At 36.2% G+C, this 25263-nt stretch overlaps 1 protein-coding gene across 1 annotated transcript in view; it reads left to right on the forward strand.

The window, feature by feature from the left end:
* Lrp1b (LDL receptor related protein 1B) overlaps positions 1-25263 on the forward strand; it is a 1856415-nt gene that overhangs the window by 346885 nt on the left and 1484267 nt on the right. The window lies entirely within an intron of this gene.

A 25263-nucleotide genomic window follows, 5' to 3' on the forward strand; every position in this document is an offset into this window, starting at 1 on the left:
AAATTCAATTGGGGAAAAGTCTTAACTTTTTCCTATTTTAATCTAGCTGGATATGTGACCGCTTACCTAGTTAGCATTTGTATTTAGTAGTAGGATTTCAAGGACTTTGCAAAGAGTGAGTGTCATATGTGGAAACAAGGGGGATTGTGTGCTTCCTTAAGGCAGGTTAGTTAGATGAATCAATGCAGTGTCCAGTTCCATCACATTGGAAATAAAGGTTTTGACGGAGGAATTTGGAGGAGTACACAAGCATTCAGTCCACACTATAGGGAATAAAATCAGTTTCTTTAAAAAAAAAATCCTAATAGTATGAACCTTCTTCTGAACAATATCTATGTTTCCAAATTGTTTCAGATGTAGTTACCAGAGCAATTCTAGCTCATTTTATAATTTGGTTAGACTTCTCTTATTCTTAAGAATAAAAAGTTCTTGCACAGTTAGAATCCCCACTGGAAGAGACTGTTAATAGATTAACAAAACAACTGACTTTTGTGGATTTAACACATGTAAAATCCAATTAAGTTCATGTAAAATTGTAGCAACATCATTGTTTTCCAATCAGGCCTGGCACTTTGGGAAGGTAGGTACCTGCCTTATATTTATGTCCAACTAGTTTTTTTGTCTATTTAAGTAATAATAATCGAAACAGTTAAACTTTTCAAATATTAATGACTTCTTATTTGCTCCAAAATCCATTATCTCCCCCAATTTGTAAATTTTAGAAAATCTATTTATAATTGGAAAATAAAATAATTAGAAGAATAAAACCATATATGAAAATCTGAAGAGAAAATGTTTTGTTATTTTTTTCCTAACAATATATTTTAGGATAATAATGTAAGACTAAAAAATCAGTCTTATGGCTCAAGTCATTATTCAGGATTTAATTCTTTGTAATTAAGCCATAATTCCCTTAACTTTCACCAACCACAGAGAGAAGCTGAGGGGCATTTGTGAAATTATCATCTGTAGAGATTGAAAATGTTAAGATAAATTGTCTACCTTATTGACAGGCCACTCATTTTCACACTTGAACACATGTCAAGAGGGAGTTCAAGTTCATTCTCCCTCAGTGACCTCGTCCCATTTTTTAAAGACAACCCAGGGAGATGGCACCTCACAGCATTCTTGGTTGGACTTTGCAATCCACTCACTAGAGGCTGAAATAATAGCATAAGATTAAAAGCTTTCAATCCCACTTTGAAGGAAAACATGTTCAGACAAAGACAAAAGCATTTCTAGCACTTTAAAAAAAAGGAACACTTTTCTGTATTTATAGCTGTGGCAGTCAGTTATGATGCTGTAGCCAGCAGTCTAAATATTAGTGAAATGGCTCAGGCTATGACCTTCAATAGATCAGAATTAGTTCACAATTATTAAATACTCATGAAGAGCATGCCATTTGTCAGATGTAAAAATATTCTGAAGTCTCAGTTTTGAATTAATGTAGTGTTCAGTTCTGTCTAATCACTGAAGAAGTGGGAATATTTATTGTATAATTGTCTGATAAATTTTAAGAAGTGAATATTTGAAATTAGAATAAGAGAATCCATTGTTTTGATGAAACTGAAAAAGGGAGGTTCATAAAAGTTGATAGGCAGGAAATGCAAAAGGAGCACACAGCATTGTGAGAAAAAGAAAAGTGACTAGCTTTTCTGAGGGGGAAAAATTGTTGGTGCTGGAGAGGGTCAGAACAAATCAGAACCCTTCAACTGAATTAGTCTGATATTTAAGGAAAGAACTACCTTTTGTTCTTTCTGACTCATATTCTATACCTTTAAATGTCATGATGACTCTGTCTGGAAATGGTCTTCAATTCAGAGGAATTGAATATGGGCACAGCATTTTGCTAGTCAGTCTCTGGGTGACTTGGGAGACTCATCAGTTAACCTTTCCTAACATTAGCTCCTGTGTTTGTCCATTAAAGAAATAGGACCAGATCATTTTCAACATCACATTTTGCTCTAACAATCTCCACCTCAGTTATTCCCTTTATGGTCCAAAACTTCAAGACTTATGATAAGAATTACAAGATTGAAAGAGTGTCTGGGTGCAATGACACACTATTGTAAGCTTAGCTACACTGGAGGCTGAGGTAGGAGGATCACAAATTAGAAAGCAGCCTCAGGAGATAGCGACGCAGGGATACAGTGCTGCAGTTTCTGCCAGCCGTGCAAGCACCGTACTCAGGGCTGAATTCTGGGTTTGAGACGGGGGAAGGAAGCGGTCCATCTCGGTTCTCCACACCGGTCAGACCACAGAGGAGGCCAGCAGCCACCATGTTGGAAAGCTGACATCACCATCCCTGTTTTCGACTGACCGCAGCTCATTCAGCCATAGAACAGGTAATTTCAGGCTGCCATTCGCCTGCGGCTTGCAGACAGATTGCTAGGGTTCAGTGCCTGGGGGCTTCTTAGAACCTGATCTTATCGGAGCGAACACTGAGCGCGGGGCGGCCGAGTTCCGGCTCCCGGAACCGCCCTGGCCCAGGGCTGCAGAGCCTGCGGAGGCTGCTTCTTGGACCCTGCTCCTATCAGAGCATACACCAAGCACTAAGCGGCCGAATTCCGGCTCCCGGAACTGAGCCTGCGGGGACTGCTTCTTGGAGCCTACTCTTATCAGAGCTTACACCGAGCACGGAGCGGCCGAGTTCTGGCTCCCGGAACTACCCTGGCCCAGGGCTAGGAGCCGACGGAAACTGCTTCTCGGTCCGGGTCCTGCTGAGGGCTGGTCAGGACTCACCCGTTGCTTTGGTTGCCCGGCAAGGGGAACGAAATGCTGCCATTCGCATAGGATACCAACATGGCAGAGATCTGATGTCATCAGAAAGCGGCGGAGGAGAGAACTTCATCAATACCAGCAGCGACAGAAACAGTTGGTCTCCTGGTAGGGGGGGTGAGGCACAGACACCCGAGTCTCCTCAATTTGTTGTCGAGCCAGAGGGGAGGAGCTGGGCCGCCGCCAGCGCCCGGAGCAGGCCCAGCGGCTCGCCAGCGTGGTGAATGCGTGACCCCAATTGGAGAGGGGGCGGAGCGGAGCAGCCACCCGCACCCGCAAGGTGGGCAGACCCGCGACCCAGTGGGTACATGGGCGTGGTAGGAGGGGCAGGGCAGAGCCGCCTCCTGCGCTTGCAAGGTAAACAGACCTGTGACAGCCTGGCGGGTCAGGCCCAGTGGCCTGCCAGTGTGGTACACATGTCACCCCAACTGGAGTAGGGGCAGAGCAGATCCTTCTCCCACGCCCGGATCAGGCCCTGCCGGTGTGGTGGCCACGTGACCCCAATTGGAGTGGGGGCGGAGTGGAACCGCCACCCGTGCCCGCAGGGTGAGCAGACCTGTGACCAACCTGCAGATCAGGCCCAGGGGTCCGCAGGCGTGGTAGGAGGGGCAGGGCAGATCCGCCGCCCGCGCCTCCAAGGTAGGCAGACCTGCAACAGACCGGCGGACCAGGCCCAGGAGCCTGCCTGCGTGGTACACACACCACCCTAATTGGAGTAGGGGCAGAACAGAGTCGCCGCCCGTGCCAGGAATAGGCCGAGCGACCTGCAGGCGGGGTAGTCACGACACCCCAATTGGAGTAGGGGCAGAGCAGAGCTGCCACCCGTGCCTGAAAGGTGGGCAGATCTGCGACCAACCAGCGGGACAGGCCCAGTGGCCTGCCGGTACGACAGACACGTCACCCCATTTGGAGTAGGGGCAGAGTAGAGCCGCTGCCCGTGCCTGCAGGGTAGGCAAACCTGCAACCGACCGGCGGATCAGGCCCGGTGGCCTGCCGGCGTGGTACACTCGTCACCCCAATTGGAGTAGAGGCAGAACAGAGCCGCCGCCAGCGCCCAGAACAGGCCCAGTGACCTGCCGGTGTGGTAGCCACGACATCCCAATTGGAATAAGGAGAGAGCAGAGCCGCCGCCCGCGCCTGCAGGAAAGATACGCGAGCAGTATGAAAAGACAAGGAAAGAAAGGACCACAAGCAATGCAGGTCAACACAACTTTAGAAGAGGTAACAGCTGCAGCAGATGAAATGTCAGATAAAGAATTCAGGATATACATGCTTCAGATGATCTGGAGTATCAAGGAAGACATTAAACAGCAAAATCATACAATGAAAGATCACTTCGACAATGAATTACGCAAACAAATCCAGGAAGCAAAGGATCAACTATACAGGGAGATAGAGGTTATAAAAAAACAAACAGAAATCCTAGAAATGCAGGAAGCAATAAACCAACTTAAAAACTCAATGGAGAATACTACCAGCAGAGTAGAACACTTAGAAGATAGAACATCAGACAATGAAGACAAAGTATTTCAACTGGAAAAGAACATAGACAGCTCAGCAAAACTGTTAAGAAACCATGAGCAGAACATCCAAGAAATATGGGATAACATTAAGAGACCAAACTTAAGAGTCATTGGGATACAGGAAGGTACAGAGCTCCAAACCAAAGGAATGAGCAGTCTATTCAATGAAATAATATGAGAAAACTTCCCAGACTTGAAGAATGAGACAGAATCCCAAATCCTAGAAGCCTACAGGACGCCGAATGTGCAAAATCATAAGAGATCCACACCTAGACACATTATAATGAAGTTGCCCAACATACAGAATAAGGAGAGAATTTTAAAAGCTACAAGAGAAAGGAAGCAGATTACATTTAGGGGTAAGCCAATCAGAATAACAGGTGATCTTTCAACACAGACTCTGAAAGCTAGAAGATCCTGGAATAACATATTTCAAACACAGAAAGAAAATGGGTTCCAACCAAGAATTGTGTATCCAGCGAAATTAAGCTTCAGGATGGAAGATGAAACTAAAACCTTCCACGATAAACAAAAGTTAAAAGAATTCGCAGCTAGAAAACCATCTCTTCAAAACATCCTTGGCAAAACATTACAGGAAGAGGAAATGGAAAATAACAATGAAAACCAACAGTGGGAGGTAGGACAGTAAAGGGGGGGGGGAATAATCAAAGAGGAAAACAAACCATGTTTAGTAACAGAAATAAACAAATATGGCTGGAAGAACAACCCATATCTCAATAATAACCCTAAATGTTAATGGCTTAAACTCACCAATTAAGAGACACAGGCTAGTAGAATGGATCACAAAACAAGACCCAACAATATGCTGCCTACAGGAGACGCATTTGATAGGAAAAGACATACATAGGCTGAAGGTGAAAGGTTGGGAAAAATCATATCACTCATATGGACTTCGGAAACAAGCAGGAGTGTCCATACTCATATCAAATAAAATAGATTTCAAGCCCAAGTTAATCAAAAGGGATAAAGAGGGACACTACATACTGCTCAAGGGAACCATACACCAACAAGACATAACAATCATAAATATATATGCCCCAAACAATGGTGCAGCTATGTTCATCAAACAAACTCTTCTCAAGTTCAAGAGTCTAATAGACCACCATACCATAATCATGGGAGACTTCAACACACCTCTCTCGCCACTGGACAGATCTTCCAAACAAAAGTTGAATAAGGAAACTATAGAACTCAATAACACAATTAATAACCTAGACTTAATTGACATATATAGAGTATACCACCCAACATCAAGCAGTTATACTTTTTTCTCAGCAGCACATGGATCCTTCTCAAAAACAGATCATATATTATGTCACAGGGCAACTCTTAGACAATATAAAGGAGTAGAGATAATACCATGCATCTTATCTGATCATAATGGAATGAAACTGAAAATCAACGATAAAAGAAGGAAGGAAAAATCATGCATCATTTGGAGAATGAACAATAGGTTACTGAATGATCAATGGGTTATAGAAGACATCAAGGAGGAAGTTAAAAAATTCTTAGAGATAAATGAAAACACAGACACAACATATCAGAATCTATGGGACACATTGAAAGCCGTTCTAAGAGGAAAATTCATTGCTTGGAGTTCATGCCTTAAAAAAAGAAAAAAACCAACAAATAAATGATCTCATACTTCATCTCAAAATCCTTGAAAAAGAAGAGCAAAACAACAGCAAAAGAAGTAGAAGGCAAGAAATAATTAAAATCAGAGCTGAAATTAATGAAATCGAAACAAAAGAAACAATTGAAAAAATTGACAAAACTAAAAGTTGGTTCTTTGAAAAAAATAAACAAAATCGACAGACCCTTAGCAATGCTAGTGAAGAGAAGAAGAGAGAGAACTCAAATTACTAGCATACGGGATGAAAAAGGCAATATCACAACAGACACTTCAGAAATACAGAAGATAATCAAAAACTATTTTGAATCCTTATACTCCAATAAATTAGAAGACAGTGAAGGCATAGATAAATTTCTTAAGTCATATGATCTGCCCAGATTGAGTCAGGAGGATATAGACAACCTAAACAGACCAATATCAATTGAGGAAATAGAAGAAACCATCAAAAGATTACCAACTAAGAAAAGCCCAGGAGCGGATGGGTATACAGCAGAGTTTTACAAAACCTTTAAAGAGGAACTAATACCAATACTTTTCAATCTACTTCAGGAAATAGAAAAAGAGGGAGAACTTCCAAATTCATTCTATGAGGCCAACATCACCCTGATACCTAAACCAGACAAAGACACTTCAAAGAAAGAAAACTACAGACCAATATCTCTAATGAACCCAGATGGAAAAATCCTCAATAAAATTCTGGCCACTCGGATACAAAAACATATCAAAAAAATTGTACACCATGATCAAGTAGGATTCATCCCTGGGATGCAAGGCTGGTTCAATAGACGGAAATCAATAAATGATATTCACCACATCAATAGACTTAAAAATAAGAACCATATGATCATCTCGATAGATGCAGAAAAAGCATTTGACAAAGTACAGCATCCCTTTATGTTCAAAACTCTAGAAAAACTAGAGATAACAGGAACATACCTCAATATTGTAAAAGCAATCTATGCTAGGTCTCAGGCTAGCATCATTCTGAATGGAGAAAAACTGAAGGCATTCCCTCTAAAATCTGGAACAAGACAGGGATGCCCTCTCTCTCCACTTCTGTTCAACATATTTCTCGAAACACTGGCCAGAGCAATTAGACAGACGAAAGAAATTAAAGGCATAAAAATAGGAAAAGAAGAACTTAAATTATCACTATTTGTAGATGATATGATTCTATACCTAGCAGACCCAAAAGGCTCTACAAAGAAACTATTAGAGCTAATAAATGAATTCAGCAAAGTGGCAGGATATAAAATCAACACGCATAAATCAAAGGCATTCCTGTATACCAGCGACAAATCCTCTGAAATGGAAATGAGGACAACCACTCCATTCAAAATATCTTCAAAAAAAATAAAATACTTGGGAATCAACCTAACAAAAGAGGTGAAAGACTTATACAATGAAAACTACAGAACCCTAAAGAGAGAAATAGAAGAAGATCTTAGAAGATGGAAAAATATACCCTGTTCATGGATAGGCAGAACTAACATCATCAAAATGGCAATATTACCAAAAGTTCTCTATAGGTTTAATGCAATGCCAATCAAAATCCCAACGGCATTTCTTATAGAAATAGAGAAAGCAATCATGAAATTCATATGGAAAAATAAAAGACCCAGAATAGCAAAAACAATGCTAAGCAGGAAGTGTGAATCAGGCGGTATAGCGATACCAGACTTCAAACTATACTACAGAGCAATAGTAACAAAAACAGCATGGTACTGGTACCAAAACAGGCAGGTGGACCAATGGTACAGAATAGAGGACACAGAAACCAATCCACAAAACTACAACTATCTTATATTTGATAAAGGGGCTAAAAGCATGCAATGGAGGAAGGATAGCATCTTCAACAAATGGTGCTGGGAAAACTGGAAATCCATATGCAACAAAATGAAACTGAATCCCTTTCTCTCGCCATGCACAAAAGTGAATTCAAAATGGATCAAGGAGCTTGATATCAAATCAGAGACACGCCGTCTGATAGAAGAAAAAGTTGGCTACGATCTACATTCGGTGGGGTTGGGCTCCAAATTCCTCAATAGGACACCCATAGCACAAAAGTTAATAACTAGAATCAACAAATGGGACTTACTCAAACTAAAAAGTTTTTTCTCAGCAAAAGAAACAATAAGAGAGGTAAATAGGGAGCCTACACCCTGGGAACAAATCTTTACTCCTCACACTTCAGATAGAGCCCTAATATCCAGAGTATACAAAGAACTCAAAAAATTAGACAATAAGAGAACAAACAACCCAATCAACAAATGGGCCAAGGACCTGAACAGACACTTCTCAGAGGAGGACATACAGTCAATCAACAAGTACATGAAAAAATTCTCACCATCTCTAGCTGTCTGAGAAATGCAAATCAAAACCACCCTAAGATACCATCTCACTCCAGTAAGATTGGCAGCCATTATGAAGTCAAACAACAACAAGTGCTGGCGAGGATGTGGGGAAAAGGGTACACTTGTACATTGCTGGTGGGACTGCAAATTGGTGCAGCCAATTTGGAAAGCAGTATGGAGATTTCTTGGAAAGCTGGGAATGGAGCCACCATTTGACCCAGCTATTCCCCTTCTTGGTCTATTCCCTAAAGACCTAAAAAGAGCATGCTACAGGGACACTGCTACATCGATGTTCATAGCAGCACAATTCACAATAGCAAGACTGTGGAACCAACCTAGATGCCCTTCAATAGACGAATGGATAAAAAAAATGTGGCATTTATACACAATGGAGTATTACTCTGCATTAAAAAATGACAAAATCATAGAATTTGCAGGGAAATGGATGGCATTAGAGCAGATTATGCTAAGTGAAGCTAGCCAATCCCTAAAAAACAAATGCCAAATGTCTTCTTTGATATAAGGAGAGTAACTAAGATCAGAGTAGGGACGAAGAGCATGAGAAGAAGATTAACATTAAACAGGGATGAGAGGTGGGTGGGAAAGGGAGAGAGAAGGGAAATTGCATGGTAATGGAAGGAGACCCTCAGGGTTATACAGTGGAGGGGGTAGAGAGAGAGGAGGGGAGGGGAGGGGAGAGGTGGGGAGGGGGGAGGGTGGAGGATGGGAAAGGCAGCGGAGCACAACAGATACTAGTATGGCAATTTGTAAATCAATGGATGTGTAACTGATGTGATTCTGCAATCTGTGTATGGGGTGAAGGTGGGAGTTCAATAACCCACTTGAATCAAAGTGTGGAATATGATATGTCAAGAAATTTGTAATGTTTTGAACAACCAGCAATAAAAAAAAAAAAGAAAGCAGCCTCAGCAACTGAACAAGGCCCTAAGCAACATAGTGATATCCTGTCTCAAAATAAAAATAAAACATAAAAAGGGCTGCGGATGTGACTCAGTGGTAGAGTAACTATGAAGTAAAGACCTATTTAACTTCCCAGTATGGAGCATGGAAACTGATAGTCATGGTCATGATTTTCCCAGCACTAGTCCTAACTATCCACATGTACCTTCTGCTTTATTCCATTTGGAACCTGAATTTCAGCATTAATATTCCCAGTTCTACGTCTGCCCTAAAACTCTCCTCTGATCCATACCAACACATTGTATGTACCATTACTTTAAGGGTCTGCTCTTCCGTGCTAAGAACTAAACTGTCTCAGAAACAAATGTCTATTTACTGTCTCCCTGTAGAACCTGAGAAAGTACATACAAATTATCACACAGGGCTTTTTAAGACAAGGTCTTAACTTTAAGGAATGGTAGTTGCACTAATGATGGAGATTTCAATTAGCATTGCAGAATACTACAGATATGGCCTATGTAGTGCAGCAAGCAGAGACCCCTGTGTTGACCTTCAATTCATACAGCTTAAATGACCAACCACTCTTTCTATATTAAGTGTGAGGACTAACTTCTAGTGAATTACCAGACCGAAACTACACAAACAAAATGTAGGCATTGATTAAGACTCTGGGCTCTGAATATCATCTTCAACTATCAGTACTTAATAGAAATACATACAGTTATAATCTTTTTATTTTTATTTTTTTGTTTTTTATATATATATATATATATGTGTGTGTGTGTGTGTGTGTGTGTGTGTGTGTGTATGTGTGTGTGTGTGTATTTTGTAGATGGACACAACACCCTTATTTTACTTCTTTATTTTTTTATGTGGTGCTGAGGAATGAACTCAGTGCCTTACACAGGCGAGCGCTATACCATTGAGCCAAAACCCAGTTATAATCTTTTATCTGTACAATATTTTCTGTGAAATGGTGATAATAATGACTTTTATCTCCTAAGACTTGGGGGAGAAATAAATGAAATATAATGAATATCTGTGGTGTGTGTGTGTGTGTGTGTGTGTGTGTGTGTATCACTTAACAGGGATAGGTACTCTAACCCTAGTATTTACTAATATTAATATAATTATTAATTCATCAAAACAAATATATTTGTTAGAAGTACCAGGTGTCATAAGGAATCAGACATGTACTCAGAAGTAGCTTGGCAAGGCAAAGGTTACTTCTGCAGAAGGGTTTTCTACCAAATAAAGTCTGGCAAGCAAGCACACTTGGGTAGGCAGTCCACCTTTTTTTCTCTAACACAGCACTGTCCCTTGTTATTACAGGAGGAGTTTGGGATTACAATCTATGTGATTGGCTTATTTTAAAGAAAAGGGATAGAGTTAAAATTGGATAAAGGTTGGAGAGCTCAAAATGGTTAATTGGGTTATTTAAATAAACCCATAGGCTATAGTGTTGTTCTATAACTTTCCATTCTGCTCTATTTCTCCCTTGGCTGCCTTTCTTACATGCCAATTTTACTTTTAAGGCTAAATGCTATATTCTGGAAATGGACCACCAGACTTACTATTTCTCATGTATTAGAAACCTTAACATTTAGTTTTTACTTAAAACCAACACAAAATGATGAAAGAAGTTCTCCTTTATGAAGGACATGGTATTCCTCCTTCTGCACAAAGCCAACTAGCTAAGCACTGTCACACAGTAACCATGGACAGTTTCTAGCAGAAGCAAATAGGTAGTTAATCTTCAATGTAGAACAACATTTTAATTTCTTCTCATATTTCAACCACTGAGAAATCAGCTGATTAAAATATGGTTCTTTTTTAAAGTTTTTACTGAGAATGAAACTTTTTACATAAATGAATGGAAAATAAAATGAGATTCTAACTGTGTGTGGGGGCTGATGAGAGGTAAAGTGATGCAGTGTTGGAAAATAAGAAAAATCAAGGCCAAAGTGAAAAAAAAATTGCTTGGGAAATTTCTGTAATTTAGATCCAAGCATAAATGTGAAGAAATACATTCTTAAACATAATACTAAAAAAAAAAATCTATTTGAAAAGCATTGAAGACTACCCTTGTGTAAAAAATATTTAATGATTCTTGAATATGTATAATGTTTTAAAACATCATTGACACAATTGCGTTCAATCTTAGAGACTGTTTATATGCTAAAAATATTTAATCAACATTTATTGGATTATTTACAACTGGCGTTATTAATACACTGGGATAAGCATCTTGAGGAGATCAGAAAGTTATATTGTCCTCAAATCCTTCTTTCCCACTGTTTACTGGCTTGTGGGTTATTGTCTTCTTTTGATTTTGTGAATAGAATAACCAGCCATGCAAGTGATTTCTGAAAATGTGCCAGTTTGGGCCCCACAGAAGTTTAACAAATTGGCTTCTTTTGATTCAATGAAAATTGCCATGGGAGAGAAAAATGGGGCATGTTTGCACACAGAGAAGAAATTCCTGTTTAATCTTCTTTCCCCTGAGTGTTGAACTTAAAGCAGGAGAAATATGACGAACTATGTTTTCTCAATTCTCGGCTCCCATAGGCCATGGGTTTTATGTCAGACTTGTCTATCCATTTGTTGATCTCACACTGTTATCCAAACAGACCACTCTCAGAACTTCATAGATGAACTGTTTATTTTATATTTAATAACCTAGGGGAAAGACTGAGTGATAGAATAAAGCTGTAAAATTAAGGGCAGGATAGAAAGTACAGCAACCCCTGAGGGAAAGAAAATGAACAGTCTATTCATCAAATTTGACAATATGTATAAGTCTTAAGAGAAGATAAAAATGTGAAATCACTTGAGAAGGCTTAAGGGACAAAGATAATTTTACCTGAACCTACCTAATAACCTCAGCAATTACATGCTTTCTGCTGCTTGGACGAGAAGTGGCTGCAGACAAAATCCACAGGTTTTTGAATGAAAATGCTTATGCAAGCTCTGTCTTAAAATAGTGACTCGTGCAACTTTGCTTAATACTGTAGCTCATTAAACTTCACTTGTTTTGCTTTCCTTCACTAGCCAGAGTTGAAAGGATGCAGGCATGGACCTCCCAGGTCCCTGTGGTCAGTTCTTTCCCTGAGCCAAATGCTGGTGGGTTATTTGTTTACAAGTTATGTGTGGGTGCCCATGCCATTCTTTGTTCTATGTAGGCTTTTGGTCTTAGGTTTTATTATTTCTGTGGCTTTTCTCTAGTAGAATTTCTATCCATTATTTTCCCTTAGGTTAAATCCAACTCAGAATAATAAAAATCATTCTGTTCGCTCCCTTTGGGTAAGGCTTGTGTAGTGGTAAATAATTAATCAAACTGTATTCAAGGGGTTTGTTTTCTTCCTGTACTCTCAAATAACTGGGATGAGTTGGAAGCCATAAAGCTTCCTATTGTCATGAAAGTCCATAGGAGAATTAAAAAATTGTGAGAGGGATAAAATCCTCCCCACTATTGGTGGGAAGGGTAGAGAGATTGATTGATCACACAGTGCTAGAAGGATTTTCTGTCTCATGATTGAAACACCTTATAAGAACCCAGTCAGGTCTTTGTAAAGGCACTTTTCTTTGTCCTATTGTGCATTAGTTTTGATTTGCCTCTCCATTTTCTGATGAAGAGAAAAAAAAAATCTCTGTTCTTGAGGACTCTTGAAGAGAAACTGAAAGACTGCCATCATTCTTGCCGGGAAGATGAGTTTTAAACAAAGTCCTCTGGAAAGCTAGTTCCTACTTTCTGCTCATATTCTTTGAGCTAACCACTTCAGGTGATTTTCAGGGATGAGAACATTACCTGTAGTACAATACCATCCTCACCTTGAAAATGCACCTGAACCCATTTAAAGGTTGTGTCCCTTACAGAACAGCTTTTTGTGAGTACGGAATAATAAGACATTTCATATAACCCTAGACACAGAAGGTAGCCATTTATATTCTGTATGGGGACATACATAGTCAATTTCAAAGTTTGCTGATCAACTTTGGCTTTTCTTATTGTTCTTATTTTCACTCCAAGATAGTCTGACCTTGTTTAGCCTGAGAATCTATACCTCTTTGATATTTCCTTTTATTTGCTTGACACTCTTTTCTATCCTTATTTGATTATCTTGGGTGAGAAACAGTTCTAGGTAATTATCCCAACTTTAATTCTGTGCTTATAAGCATAGGGAAGAAATCAATAAGCAACTAAGGTAGTGGTATAGATATGGAGAGGGGAAAAAAGTAATACTGTGATTCTTTTTTCCACATGTTTCTTAATCAAAAAATTTGGCTCCCTGAAAATTCAATTAAGGCAATGCTTCTTTTACTTGAGTGTTGATCAGAATCTCCTGGAGGGCTTGTTAAAACCCGAGGCCTCACCTGAAGGGTTTTCGATCATATAAAGCAGGGGTAGTAGCATCGAGAAACTTAACATTTGTAATGAGTTCACAGGGATGCTGTGGCTGGTAGTGAAAGCTAACTTTGGGAAATCACTGACATGGGAGGTAAAAGAATCACCAGTTGTAAATCTCAACTGAAAAGGATACTCTGCACTAAGTGGCGTTTACTTCATTTGGACTGAACTGTGTAGATGGCACTGGAAAAAGGAATTATGTGAGTAGAAATGTCTTTCTGGACAAAATGGCAACTCTCTTGCCAAAAGGCTGAACATATCCAGTATCTCACTTTTAATTAGATCTGAAGATGTGTTATGAAATTTTTATCTAATATTTTTCCAGATGTCACCTAAGATTTTCCTGGTCTCTGTTGGTATTGCTGCAACCTGCTGCCAGCAAAGTCCAGGTACTTTGAAAGGCAAGATGAAGCAATTGGGCTTCAATTAAGCTTGAGAAATTCTTAGTGAATTAAGCTAAGAGAGTTTGAGACAATACTTGTAACTCAAAAAAAATAAATAAATAAAGTAGCTGTTTGTAAATCAAAAGCATTGTCTCAAGCAATGCTAATTGAGAAATGAGAACAATATAAATATTCAGAAGCTCATACTCTGTTACTTCTATTTTTATACTTAGCAAATTACTTTTAAGATATTTTAAGAACATTTTCTTGTTGTTCTCAGTCTATTAATTACTAAACCTTATTTTCCAATCTCTGCTTCTCAGAGGTTATACTGAATTCTTTTGTTCTTGTGTGGGAAAACTTACCTATAAACTATTTCTCAGTTTTTGGTATGAAATGGCAGTCTTGGCCTCATTCTCTCAAGCAGGATTCATGTCTCCAATTACTCAAAAATCTCCGAAGAAACTCATTTTATCATCTTTTAATAGCATTATTATAGCCTGTAGCCAACTTCAATGATATTATTTATCCCCTGGGCACTAATTCTTTGTAATAATTATATTGATAAAGCATAAAGGATATGCAAAACCAGGGAAAAAAGTATAAAACTGACCTAATGCAATACCTATTTTCTGTTATTTGTGCTCTTGAACTTGTTGAGATATACTGATAAATATGCAAACTATTTTATCTGTGATGTTTTTCACTTAAGCTGATTATAACATTTCCACATTTATGCATGGTTATAAACATTTGGGTTACTGTATTAAGATTGCTTGGGCTGCCATAACAAAATGCCACAGGTTGAGTGGTTTAAGCAATAGAAACTAATTTTCTTTCAGTTCTAGAGGCTGGGTGTCCATGATCAAGGTGACAGTAGGGTTGGGTTCTGGTCAGTCCTCTTTTCCTGGCTTGAAGAAGCCTGCCTTCTTTCTAATAGCATACAGAAAGAGATATCTCTGTTATATCTTCTTAAAATGACACTAGTTTTATCAGATTAGAGGCCCACTTTCAGACTTCAGTTAATTATCTATTAAGGCCCTGTTCTAAGTACTATCACATTGGAGATTATGCTCCATTAGTCAGTTTTGAAAAACAACAGAATACCTGAGATAGAGAACTTAGAGAAAAAAAAAGTTTATTTTGGCTCATGGTTTCAGAAATTTCAATCCATGGTCACTTTGCCCTGTTGCTTTGGGCCTGGGGTGGCACAGGACATTATGGCAAGACAGTGTGGCAGAGGAGGCCCACTCACCTCATGATGGTCAGGAAGCAAAAAAGAGCAAGGGAGGAAGGGGCTGTGGCTCCATAGCCTTGTCAAAGACATGCTCCCACTGACCTAGCTTCCTCTTAGTTGGCCCCATCTCTTAAAGGTTTTACCACCTTCATATAGTTTCACAGGCTGGTGACCAAGCCTATAGCATATGGGCCTTTTGTGCATATTTAAGATCCAAACTATAGCATATGCCTTCAATATAAGAATTTTAGGGAGACATAATCGAGTCCATAGCAATAACTTAAGTTCTTTTTACTGATTATAAAAGGAGAATGTTGGTGATGGACTATTTAAAAAACTCAATAAAAACACCAAGCAGCAAATTAAAATACTCTGTAGTACCATGACTTAGATTAACTACCATTTATTATCCTGTGTTCCTACAGGATTTTCAAGTGTATTCACTTTTTGTATAATTTTTAAAATTATTTCCACCCTATGGTTTAATGTGATATTTTATTTATCTGTAACATTAAACTTTTATGTCTTTAAAAATTATCTTTGCTATAACACATTGTCCTGTAATGAACATCTTTTGCATCTCTTTAGGGTAGATTCTGAGATTATTTGTGCAAAATTATAAAAACACCATTTTTCTTATACCAGTAATATATAAAAATTTTATACCTTACTGAAATCAGGCATCATGTAGCTATTTCATAAAAACTCCATAAAGAAAAAATCCTACCATCTGTATGGTTACATTGAAATAGGATTTTTTCTGATATATTTGTTTCCCTTGTTTACTTATTATTTCTTATTTTACCATAAAATTTGCATGCTCTATAAATCCTTCAGCCTGAGAGGACCGAATATATATTGTATATTTATTAATTTTAAAGTTTTTCCCTATAAATATTCTATTAATTAAATCTATAGAGAATTATTAAACATAACATTTACACCAGATGTTAGCCTTCTTACCCTCAACCTATAGCATATAGGTATACATATATATGCATACAGCCCCACACCTGAGAGACTCCCTATCAAACTTGTTAAGAATGTCTATCATTCTCCATTATTTCCTTCAGGATATCAATATTTTTTTTTCTCATTTTTACACTATACAGAGCATAGAATGTATAATATCTGTATATTTTATATTATCTATATCAGATTTTTATCCTTTTTATTTGTATACAATCAAATTAATGTTTATCTATATTCATCTTCCAAACTTTATTACAAGTAGCTGTCTTTTTGATACTTGTCAAGTACATTATAAGAATTCCACTGAAAAAATAGTCTCCATGATCCTTTAAAATAAAATTTTGTCAAGTAGATAGTTTGCTAACTACATAATACTAACCTAATTTTTTGAAAATTCAGAGAAAAGATCACACCAAGTCCCCATCAATAATTTAAAATGAATAACATGGAAATATATCTATATGACATTTTATTACAAGATTAGGATGACTCCAAATGAAGATTCAGTTTTGTAACTTACCAATAACTCCTGAAAATCACTCTGTGACCAAATATGGTTGTATCACCACTTAATTTATCTGCCACTTACAGATGGACATTATGTTTTAGTATAGTTATGATTATTAGTTTCATAATTAATATCATGGAAATTTTATTTTTACATACAATAATATTTTAAATTATTAGAAATAGTCCCATAGGAATAAATTTTTACAGACAGTAATAGGAATGATGAAATTGACCTCCATCAATGTAAATGCCATTCAATTTTCCTTCCTTGAGCAATGTTGTCAGTTTGATTTGGAGAATAATATAATTTGGGTTTGTAGTTTGTTTAAAACTCAAATTTCTGTTTGAATACTTATTCAGGTATGTGTAATTTTTTTCAAAAAATATTATGTATATTTCTCAAACTGTAAGATTTGGCATAAAGTTGTAGCTTTAGACATTCTTCTAGTCTAAACAAAAATTTAGAACACATTATTTGTACTTCTGTCTTAAGCATCTTGTCATCATTGACATAATCAGGGCTTGAGAATAAAACAGTTACATTAAACATATTGTTTTTGATTTATATATATCCCATAAATATTTTAACTTTGGCATTCACCTTTGTAGGTATACATATAGTGTATATTCAGAATTTCTTTAATGTTGTGTTACCAAGGCTTCGTGTCCACCAGTTTAGAACAAGATTCTGCCATTCATAAAATCTTAATTTTGTAGGTTTCCTTATTTTAAATAAATGTATAGTTGGATTTCTTCTATTCTTTCTTTAATATTCACTTTTCCATTGTTCTTGGCATGCAGTGTGCCTATCTACCTCTAAAGTTCTCACCTCTCAAAAATCTAAAGATTTTTCCCTGTGTTTTGAAAGAACATCCATTGTTTTTTTTTTTTTTCCCTTACCTTGATGGTTTGCTTTTTGTTTTTCCTAACTAGATAGAATGGTTCCTTTAAAAAAAAAATAAATAATTCCCATGGTGTTTTGGGTCTAGTAAAATGCCTGAATTATAACAATGAATACCATAAAATATCAGCAAATATATACTTCATTAAGTCATCATTGAATTTAGTGGTTCAATATTTTGTCTGGTGACTTCTTTTTACAGTCACTGATACTAATAATTTATAATAATTTGAGCATTTTAGATGCCTATATATATGATTTGTTTATACATTAATGGATGAAGTTTAGAGTGGACTTGTGAAGACCACAAGAATTGTTAAAGTAAAAAAAAATATATTTTAGTATTCAGCCTTGATTATTCACCTAAACTTGTGAATTTTTATACAAAATATTGAAATTAAAATGACTAGTGAAACCAAAATAGTGCAATTTAGTAAATGGGACCACATAAAGCAGTTTGTGGCTATTTTTGATCTGAAAGGAATACAACAAAACCAGCTGAGCTGTTAGAAATTTAAATTCCTGTAATACTGAAGTGGGGGAATGGAAAAGAACAATTGTGCTCTTGTCTATATATGAAAATTCCCAAGAAACATATGTAGGTTAATGATACACTTAAGGGGCTTATACATAATTTGCATAAGCTGTAGCTGTTGATTTTGCATAATATGTAAATACAGCTATACCTGTTTTGTTGATTTTTTTCTAATGCTAAACAAGGTTAAAATCATCTGAAAATTTGTCATTATTGATTTTTTTTTTTTTTTGCATTCATTATCTTTCTGGTGTATATTGCAAAGTCTTGGGAAATAATGAAGTAAAAAAAAAAAAAAAAAAGGAATAAACTTGAACTCCTAAGGGGAAAAACTGGATTAAAACTGAAGAAAGATCACTTGTTCTTCCACCTCTAAATTTAACATGTATAACATGTACTGATCAATGCTAAATTTTATTTGTTATCTTTGCTATTACTTCTCTTTGTTTGACGTTTCTCAAACTTTGGTGTGTATTGATTCTCCTAAGGATCTTGCAAAATGCAAGTTCTGATTTAGTAGGCCTAAGTGAGGCCTGAGACTGTGTGTCCCTCACTAGAGCATAGTTGCATATGATGTTACTGACAAAGGGACTGTAGTCAAGAATATCCATGTTTTAGGTCAAATGAAATGTCAATGACATCACTGTAACTTCTAAGTTATTTTTATTTTAAGTTGATGATAAAAGATTTGGAGAGGTATTGCAAAAATCTACTGAAGTAGACATTGTCTTAAAATTTCAACTGCTAATGGTTGGTAATTTTTGTCTGTCACCAGTTTGAAGCTCAACATATCTTAAACATTTGTGTTTATAAAATCAAAGTTAGGAAGTGTGAAAATATTAACCATTTAGAAGCATTTATACAAAATGGCACTTATTATAAATGGCAAAAATAATAGATTTCATCTCTCCATACTGGAGAATAAATGTGTGGGTGTACAAATTTATGTTTATATATATATATATCTTTGTATAAACTATTTGAGAAACATTTGATCAAGATTTGAGTAAATATAATATTTAAGTCTGTAATTTTGCTCATCTCAACATGTAAAAGTTAAATAAATTGAAACAAAGATTCTAATAGTATTGGATGAATGCTCTGGAAAATTGGACTCAATTCTTGATGGGTTCAACATATTTTTCAATTGCATGATGCTGGTCAAATCAGTTAATTTGAACTCATTAAAGTCAAGGACCCTTGTATTGGGGAAAGCTGGCTGGTGAGGTTGTTAGAAAGAGGGAACACTATGAAATAGCCACAGTTTAATAATTCAGCTAAATTTGTTTTCACATATAAACATACTGATTAAAGCACTTGACATTTATAGGAATACTAATAATCCCAAGGATTCCAGTAAAAGAAATGCAAAAGAAAGTAAAAGAGGAGCAATCATTAATTCATAGGGGTTGTTGGAGGTGATAACACAAAAAAGAAAAGTATGATGAATTAACTTAGTCATGATGAGTGCAATTTTAAGTGACATACAATTCTACCTTTGTATATTAACTGTTGTTTATCTGAGAACCTGATGATTAATATAATAAAATGCTATTTAATTTGTATTTATGTGACTCTCCAAATTATGAAATTATTAGTCAATGAATATGTACATTTGTATATCCACATTTCAGATTTCACTGGATGGATTTTACTCTAAGATGGAACGGGAGCAATTTAGCCAATTATTTCTGAATATTTATATTTGCTCAAACTTTGATTATTAATAGTGTGACAGTGAACATTCTTATACAATATTCCTTTTCATATATATTTATGTAGAATAAAATTCGAACACAAAACCTTGTAGCTTCAAGTTGCTAAACATTTCTGTATTGTTAAATGTGTTGCTAAGTATTGCCCTTCAGAAAGTTTTAACATGCTGATCTGCTTACTAGCAGTGAACAAAGTTTTACTCTGTATCCTTTACCAAGACTGAGCAGTAGTATTGAAGACACTTTCTTTTTTCACTTTTTGACAATATGATATTTGAAGTGATAACACATGGTTGTGTTAATTTGCATTTCTTTAATTATGAGTTTAAACTAAATATTTTAGTTATAGATATGCTATTCACTTGATTTCTTTTGATTTAAGATTTTGATCATTTTATATTGAGGTATTTGAATTGGAATATTTACATTTACTGTTTTACAGGCTTATAAAAACCTATTATACATTAAGACAATTAACTGTCACATCTTTTAAATAGCCTGCAATATTTTCCCAGTATATCATTTGCTTTATTAAACAATTTATGGTGTTTTCACTTGCTATATTTTAAAACTATATGAAGTAAACTCTATGAATCTTCACAATGATAGCTTTCCTTTGAAAGTCCTCTTTCATAAATAAACAATTAAAATATCTAGTGTTAGGAATAACCCAAATGCAACTATTTTACTCCTTTGAAATGAAGGACAGTTTAAACCTAGCCTCTGTTCCACTCCCTTCCTGTTTATAAAAAAAAAAAAAAAATGGAGAATTTGTTGTGGTTATTTTGTATAAAATATAATCCAATTCCCCTTTAGGAGCTGTACATTTCATCCTGGAAATCAGATATATTGAAGTGAGTCCCATTAGCCTTAAAAAAAAAAAAAAGGCTTTCTAGAATATTTACCAAACTGTTGAGATTAAGTTTATATTTGCTTAAATTTCACCCATTAAAACAAAATAGCTACAAGATAGTGAGAAATTTGATAATTTTATATTTGTCCTTCAAGAAATGTAATTAAAGAAAGCTGAATTTCTCAACACATCTGGTGCAATAAAGCAAAGGTATGCTCAGAGTTAGACAATTAATGTAGTCTAAGTTGGTCAGAGCTATTGGGGATAAGAGATAATAATGTGTAGCCCCAATAAAGGGAGGGATTACTGTTTCGTCTTCTTTCTCTAGGAGAATCTTGGTAATCCATGTCATCAGAGATATTTTTGAAGGACAAGTGGATGGGATTATATCCAGTCACTAACTTATGTACATCCCCAATACATTCCACTGATGGTCTGGAAGGTGTTCTAAACTATCTTATCCTAAACGTGTGTTATAATGTATTGGTAGGTAGTTACTTCAATCGATGCATAAATGTCTCCTACTTACCTAGGTATAAATCCATTCCCTGAAATATTTAATTTTTGAATTATACCTTGCTAACTAAAAGCATCCACACATTTTCAAGTCTGTAACATTTGAAATTGCTTAACAGAAATAACTTGTTCACCTGGCAAGATAATAGTGCCTTGTTAACTCTCAATTATCCACACTAATGGAAAGTGATCTGTCTGGGGAGCTTTTTTTTTTCCCCCCACTGCCATAGAAATGTTGAGGTCAGAAATGAAAGAGCCTGGGGACAGTCTCCAGGAAATGAGATTCTCAGGAAGACTCTGGGGATATGGCATATGAATTCAGTTTCTTATTTTGCATTCATCTATTAAAAATAAGAAGGGATGAAATTCTAAGTGTGTTTCCTCTGACACAGATGACAATGGTTGCATTAGCACAGGGCATGCTGGTGGGGTTACAACTACATAGTTGTAGCCTGGTAGAGAAGTCTGAAATCAAAGTGAGTTTTCCCTTCCATTCAGCCATTATCAAAGTACCTATTATGTATTAGGGTTTCATGGTGAAAAAAAAATGAGTTCCCTGCAATTCTATTGGTGACACTGAGAAAAGAATAAGAAATATTTGTTAAGTACTATTTAAAAAATAGGGTGGTTTTGTAGAGTTATTGCAGTGAAGGGAAACTTTGGTCAGCAGGTCAGGAAGTGTCAAGTACATGGAGACTGTTGAACTGATACCTTTATGCAAGTCACTGAAGGGTTTTCGGTAATTAAGTGACTTGACATTGTCATCATATTAAAATATTGCTAAGCCTTTCTTCTGGGGAGTGGTTGGAATGGAAAAGTTTGGGGGAAAAAAGAGATAAGTTACTAGGCTATTGCAGTATTCCAAAGAAAATGCCTACAATGAGAAGTAAATCCACTGCTTTTCTGAGCCTTGGGGGGCAAGAGCTATCCAGACCTGATCCACATGGGCCCTTGGGATGTGGCAACATGACCATTCCAATGAAAACTGAAGCACATAAGGCTGTAGTGGAAAAAATTAAACAGAATATGGGGGCTAAGAAAAGCACAGTTTAAAAGGGAGAAATTAGTAGCAAAACCAAAATTGGGTTGTCTGGGGTGGTGGTTATGAACTTTGGCTGTGCATGGGAATTATCGGGAATGTTTTAAAAATTCTGATGACTGACACTTCCCTGCCTCCCCCTGACCCCACAGCCCAAGATTCTGATTTATTTGGAGTGTGGACTAGACACTAACTTTTAAAAATGCACACAGGTCATCCTAATTCACAGCTACATGTGAATAGCACTGTTTTGGGCAGGATATGGGTAAGCCATAGGTGAGGGTAGGAGAGAAGGTGAGCAAGCCAAGTAGGGCTCTGGATTGGGGAGCCAAAAAGAGTATTATCAAGGACTTAAACAATTTTAAGACAGCTCTCAGATGTATAATTCTGAGGAAGAATTCTGCCTCCTTAGTATGCCAGGCCTCTAGAGTCGAGCAAATGTTTGCCGTTTCTTACAAAAGATTTCTCCACTTTGGGGAGAAATATTTTACATTTATGTAAATAACACCTTTAAATTCTCTTCTGCCCTTTAAAAATTCTCCATGTACTTAGGAATGCATTTGTAACTACAGCACAAAAATTAAACTTCCTACATAAAGACATTTATGGATGCCATTAAATATAAAATTAGTATCGATTTGTAAATACTTAGGTCAAGACTAGTACTAATATAAAAACAAATTATATTCCTCTATTACATATAAAATACCAGTTCAATTTGATTTTCAATGAGATTAATGTATATTGGGGAAAAGTCATAATCTGTAATTTGGTTTCCTCCAAATTTATGAAGCCCATTTTAATCATTTACGAAGATTACTGTTTATTATGGAATTTGAAAATGTTGGAACAAAGATGACCATGTTCTAAATATAAAAGTTAATTTGAAACAATTTAAAATCACACAGAAGAAACTGCTCTGTAAATAAAAAAGTCAGTAGTGGTTGATGCTAAAATATGAAACCCTTGCATTTCTAATTTCCAAGGCTGTGAAAGTCCTGTGCTTAGATGTTTGCTAGCACACATTCAAGTCATTTTTCTCATCTTGAATTATTTATGTTTAAGATGAACTTTTTAATGAATAGCTTAGTAATGTATTTCTCTCTTCTAGATAGTCTGTTCAGGAGTAATTGGTCATGCAAATGCTTTGCAGTGGGGGGCCAGTGACAAAGGCAGAGCCCCTTGCATGTTGGCCAGCCAGAGTTTAGTTCTGCAGTATGCAGCCTGCTCTACTTAGAGTTTGCAAGGCAGCACTTCATTCACTCATGACCCCTAGTCCTCCAAGATCTTCTATATAACTTCTTGCAATTGGTAAACTTTTCATTCACAGTGCTTGGTATTCAGCATTTTCTAAGACTATATTGATTAAAAAAAAAGGCCTTTAGGAATTGTTTTCAGTAAAGAGGAGTCCATAGCATTCATTTATTTAAAAATTTATTTTAATATTATAAACATAGTGCTTCAATTGTATTTTCTACTTTGTACAATTTTAAAACTTTCAGATAAAACATCAAACTCACAGGGCATGTGGTGAACACCTGAATTCCAGCAACTAGGGAGGCTGAGGCTGGATTGCAAGTTTGAGGCCATCCAATGAAAACTAGTGAGACTGTCTCAACTGTCTCAAAATCAAAATAACAAAAAAGGTTGGAGATGTTGCTCAGCAGTAAATCACTTCTAAGATCAATTTCTAGTGGTGATGATGATGATGATAATAATAATAATAATAAATAAGATTGTACCAACTGAAAAAATAATTGAAAGATATGCATACAAATTCCCTATGTTGATATTAATTCTAACAGAAGGAACCTAAAGATAGATATGTTTAATTTATTTTCTGATGTGTTAATGTTTCCTTCTAATTTTTTATTGTATTAAATATAGAAAAGACAAAATAAACCATTTTATCTTTATTTAGAAAATAAAATAACATTTAAATATGTTTACTTAAAGGCTTAAAATGTTAATGATTGGCAAATAATCTTAATTTGTGAAGGAAAGAAATACTCTAAAATTTTTATCATAGAATTGATTTAAAATTATGAAAACACCTCATTTCTTAATCTCTATGTAAGATATAATATAATTCACTGTTTTTCTAATGAATATTTCATAATAGTACTTATATTTCCTATAAAGAAAGTAGATAAAAGACTAATGAAATTAATAAAGTTTTGAGTGCCTTCATGCAATATAATTTAAAAGTTTTATTTTTTTCAAAACAAATCTAACATCTTATTTATCTCCAAATACATTATTGTATTTGAACTATTGCAACCAAGTAGTAAAATAGAAAGTGTATATGCTTTGGGAAAGTTTGCAGGTTTTCTTTTTGTTTTTTTCTTTTGAAGTGTGCATATAGTAATAAAATACTGAGAGATGCTTTCCTCAAGTACTAGCAGTGCTGTCTAGAGGCAAGAAGAAATAAAAAGCTCTTTTTTCCCTTTTTGGTTTCAAAGGGAAAATACTATAAAAAGTCTGGATTGTGAATGAATATCCAGCTTCTGTCCTTGAGTATTGGAAATAGTTGGAAAGCAACGGGGTATCTGATGTCACCTAAAAATTATTTTTAATCAAACGCATCTTTCTAGAAATAGAAGGGTAATTATCATCACAGGAGGAGCTAGGGCATCTTGCCATTGGTTTCAGCATGATTTCAAGAATTATGGAAAAGAATCTCCCAATGAGAACAGCCCCCAAGCTATTATGCATATGGGGATTCCATGAAAAGAGTGAATACTCCACTCTGAAAATGAGTATGTGACAGTGCATGTCTGCCGAGAAATGTACCAAACATGTAGCTGTTTTTCAGAATAAGTGAAGAACCATTATGACACTGTAATCACTGCACTGAGTCCTGCATTGCTTTGGACAAGTTAAACTGGTTTTGTAGTTTACCAGTGCTTGGCCTCCAAGTCATTAATTCAAGATCATGGGTGTTGCCTAGTATCTTCAGGTCAT

This window comes from Marmota monax, unplaced genomic scaffold (assembly GCF_021218885.2).
Source record: "Marmota monax isolate L192 unplaced genomic scaffold, Marmota_monax_Labrador192_F-V1.1 WCK01_AAM20220418_F8-fsc00034, whole genome shotgun sequence".
In the NCBI taxonomy this organism is placed as follows: Eukaryota; Metazoa; Chordata; class Mammalia; order Rodentia; family Sciuridae; genus Marmota; species Marmota monax.